This window comes from Vombatus ursinus, unplaced genomic scaffold, assembly GCF_900497805.2.
Source record: "Vombatus ursinus unplaced genomic scaffold, bare-nosed wombat genome assembly UNPS02014797.1, whole genome shotgun sequence".
Classification (NCBI taxonomy): domain Eukaryota; kingdom Metazoa; phylum Chordata; class Mammalia; order Diprotodontia; family Vombatidae; genus Vombatus; species Vombatus ursinus.
Window position 1 is genome coordinate 1,689,588 of NW_020954575.1, and position 4,459 is coordinate 1,694,046.

Here is a 4,459-nt window from a genome sequence, read left to right on the forward strand (position 1 = left end):
AAGTCCAGAGCTCTTTATTATTAAGTTGTAATAGCTAACACTTACATAGGTTTGCAAAGCACTTTTCATATATCTCATTTTATCCTCACAATAACCATGGGAGGTGGGTGCTATTATAGGTGGGACAAGGAGGTTAAGTGATTTTCCCAGAATTATAGAGCTAACAAGTGATAGAATATTTAAGTCTTCCTAATTTCAAGCCTAGCACTAAGCTACCTAGGGACTTCACATACTTGAAGGGTTGGTATGTGGAAGACAACCATATTTGGTTTGGACCCAGATACCAGAACTGGGATCAATCCATCAACAACAATTCATTAAGCCCCTACAAATACTGAAATGAGACAATCCTTGTCCTCAGAGAGCTTACATTCTATTCAAAGGGCAGAAATTATAGATAGTAATGTTCCTTTGCATAATGAAAAATTTAATAAATGGATTCAGTTGTTTCAGTTGTGTTCAATTATTCATGACCCTCATTTGGGGTTTTCTTGGCAGAGATACTGGAGTGGTTTGCCATTTCCTTCTCCAGCTCATCTTACGGATGAGAAACTGAGGCAAACAGGGTTAAGTGACTTGCCCAAAGTTACACAGCTAGTGTCTGAGGTCAGATTTGAACTCAACTCTTCCTGATTCCAGGCCCAGTACCCTATCCACTATGCCACCTAGCTGGCCCTGGTAAGGCAATAAGACCGATAAATGGAGTTTCAAATATAGTCAATGTGACACCTTGTCAGGGATGGTGTCACAGGTACTATGCAGGTATAAGCTGAGATCCTCTGACATTTTCCACTAATGTGTGACATGTTATGTCTTATTTTATGTGTATTTTGGTCCCTGTTCACAAAGAATATAACATTATGTCTGCCTGCCAGTTCTGTGGTAGACCCAAAGAGAGAATACCAAAACCCACTATCCCGTCTGTTGAAGGTGGTTCTAATGCCAGCACTCTTTCTTTAGGGTTTGATACTGAGGCAAAATGAGGTACCTGAGTCACTGAATGGTCTGAGAAAGAGGTTTGCTTTGCCCTAACACCTCATGGACATGCAACAAGGATCCAGTGACCCTTAGCTTCTCTGGATGGCTGCCCATATAGAAACGAGTCTGGTCATCAGGACAGGAGATAGGGAAGGACATGGTGATTGGCCAAAAGGCCTAGACTGCGTGTGGCTAGAACTTTTCATGTTCCTAGGCTGGCCAGGAGGTTGTATCAGCAAAGCTGGGGCCAATCAGGTCGGGGTGAAGTTTTGCCTCCCTCTTGTTGTTGTTGTTGTTGAGTTGTAGAACTGTGCCCAAAAAGGTATTAAACGTGCATGACCTTTGACTTAGCAACACTACTACTAGATTGTTGTTGCTGAATCATTTTTAGTTGTGTCTGACTCTTCTTGACCCCATTTGGGGTTTTCTTGGCAAAGATACTAGAGTGGCTTGCCATTTCTTTCTCCAGCTCATTTTACAGATGAACTGAAGCAAACTGGGTTAAGTGACTTGCCCAGGGTCACACAGCTAAGTCAGTGTCCGAGGCCAGATTTGAAATCAAGAAGATGAGTCTTCCTGACTCCAGGCCATGCACTCTATCCACTGTGCCCCTTGCCTCCTTTTAGGGAAAACTAATTTATGGCACACAAGGACTTCTAGGTGACACGGTAGATAGAGTACTGAGCATGGAATCAGGAAGATCTTAGTTCAAATCTGGCCTCAGATACTTACTAGCTGTGTAACTTTGGGCAAGTCATTTAACCCTGTTGCCCTCAGTTTCCTCATCTGTAAAATAAGCTGGAAAAGGAAATGGTAAACCACTCCAGTATCTTTGCCAAGAAAACCCCAAATGGGGGTCACAATAAGTTGGATAGAATTAAAAAACAACAATAACAACAATCCGTGGTGCAGGAGAAGGGGAGAAACCTGGACCTACTCCATGTTGTGAGTAGAGAGAAAGATAGAAAGTCCTATCATGCCATCTCAGCAGGAAAGAGATGGTGAAGTGGTGGTTCACACATGACAACTCTGTTACACATGAAAAGGTCAATGTTGGTGACTAAAAAGAAACCAATTAAGTGTGGATGTAATTAATACTGAAAGATATCCAGGTCCCTGCAGGGTGCCCACCCGCTGGATTAACTCATCAGCACACAGCTACCTGATGGGAAGAGTCAATGTGGGAAGAGCACTGAATTTAGAACCAGATCAATCTAGTGCCGCTGCTTACTATCTGTAGGAAGTTAAACAAGTGGCTTAATTTCTCCAGGCTTCAGCTTCCTGCTATGAAAATGGAGGGGTTAACTAGATCATCTCCAAATCTATGAACTGCACCTCCTGACCACCGACCAAAAGGTAAAGATGAGTTCTCCAGCGTGTTCTTCTCAGGAATGTTATGAATCCTTTACAAAGGGAAAGACTGAACTGCAGGAAACTGAGACTCAGAGAAGGTTCAGCTGTATTTCTACATAAGTTCAGGGAACAGCACTTGAAGATCACTGATGAACAATGAGATAATCTGTGGACATATATCAGAGAAAGAGGATAGGAAGCTACTTATTCAAGATCAGATTTCTTTTATTGTCCCAAATTTTAATACCCACCCATATGGTGGATACAATGTACCCATATAAAAGAACAAAGGGCCACTGGTGCATTAAAAATAGACCAGTTTGTCACTCTTGGCCTTGTTGGTTTGATAACTGGATAAAGGCAATGGCTTGTTTTCATGAGAGAGACTTGAATACTCATAGATGTACAATTTCCTCTTCAGCAACATGAAACTTATTGAAGGAGTTTGTTCAGCAACTGCTTGAGTTCTAAATTGCATTCTTAAAGATTCGAAACTTCCTGTTTTCTTTCTCTTCAAGCCGTGCCTGTAGCTTCTCTTCCATCTGGTGTGTTTCAGCTGTCACTCAGCTTAGCAGCTGAACCTCCCCTGAGCACCATCCTTGCAAGCTCATTGGGAAGAGAGCAGAAGTGGTTAGCTTTGAGACCCCCTCCCTCTGCTCTTTCTCTTTCCTCCCCCCACCCTCACCAAGGTCCTCTTGGTGGAAAGGAACACAAAGAAACATAAGATCGAAGATTTAGAGTAGGAAGGAACCTTATGTCATTTAGCACAATCCCCCTCACCTTACAGATGAGGAAACTGAGGCTTATAGAGTTGTTGTGATTTCCCCAAGATCACAGAAATAGCGAATGGCAGAGCCAAAATCTGAATACAGGTGCTCTGCCTCCAAAGCCAACTTTCTTGGATTTCTGAGTCTGTCTAGTTACAGGGTCATAAATAACCCCAGTGGCTTTGGGCTTGGTGTGGTGCAAGAAACCAGAAGTGAAGAGGGAGATGTGTTACAGGGGTGGGGTGGGAGGACTAGTATAGATGCTCCCTCTTCAACACGTCTGGAAGGATGAAAGCGACTCCATAGAGCTGTGTGATCCTGGGCCAGAGGTCACTGGAATGTAAGGGCTGTTTATGAGTGTGAGTTCGTTGTTTGTGTGTTTGTGGAGTGGGGGAGGAGTCATCAGTATCCTTGGAACAAAGGTCTATGTCTGTGGAGGGAGTCGTCTCCCGCCTGGAGTTCCAGTCTGCATTGTTATTGGTGGGGGTGGGGGGGGGAACAATTCAGTAAATCAGATTCCCCCACCCTACCCATATGGTTCAAAGAAGCTCACTTCTCAGGCTTGAGAGGGGTGGGGAAGATTTCTATTCTAGGATTGTAGAGGGCTGTCAGCAAATGGGTATCTCCCGAGGGGTTAGGTGGTGGGGTTAGATCGTCCAAAGCTTATCTGGCAAGGCCCTGGATTGTACTAAGTATGTCTGGACTGCCAGATTCTCTCCTCACAGACTTACCCACTCTTTCCTGCCCCTCCCTTTCCCAAACAAGGAGACCCTGGGTCCAGTAAAAGTGAGTAGTATTTTTGGGGGTGGGGAGGGGAAGAAAGAATTGGCACGTACAGTCTCTGTCCAGCACTAGAGGGTTCCAGATGCTGGAGGCTCCTTTCCTCACAAAATCATTTCAGTGTGTGCATTTGGCATCCAGGAAATGGGGTCTCTTGAGATTTGAGGAAAAAAAATTTGACACCAGACCTCTAGCTGCCTCCTCTCCTTTTCCACAAGCTTCCCTTCCCCAAATGGGGAGAGAGCCCTAGGGGGGTCCTGGAGGACGGTGGCTTTGGAGAGATTAGGAAGGCGGGAAGAAACCTCCCAAGGATTTCTCCAGCTGCTTCTGATCTCCCATTTAAATTTTCCCTTTTCACAAGGTCTGCTAGGGATGAAAGGTCTGACTCCCGTTAGCCCCAGAAGTGTCCTTTGTTCTCAACATTCTTGACCTCATATATCCCAAGCAGAAATTAGGAAGCCGTAGATGGTGGAAAGAAAGGCATCTTTGCCTGTTTTTCAAGGAATGCCCTTATCATCTGTCCAATGGAAAACTTCAGATCTGAGGCTGTTGCTGATGGCTAGAAGTTAAAGTTGAGTGAC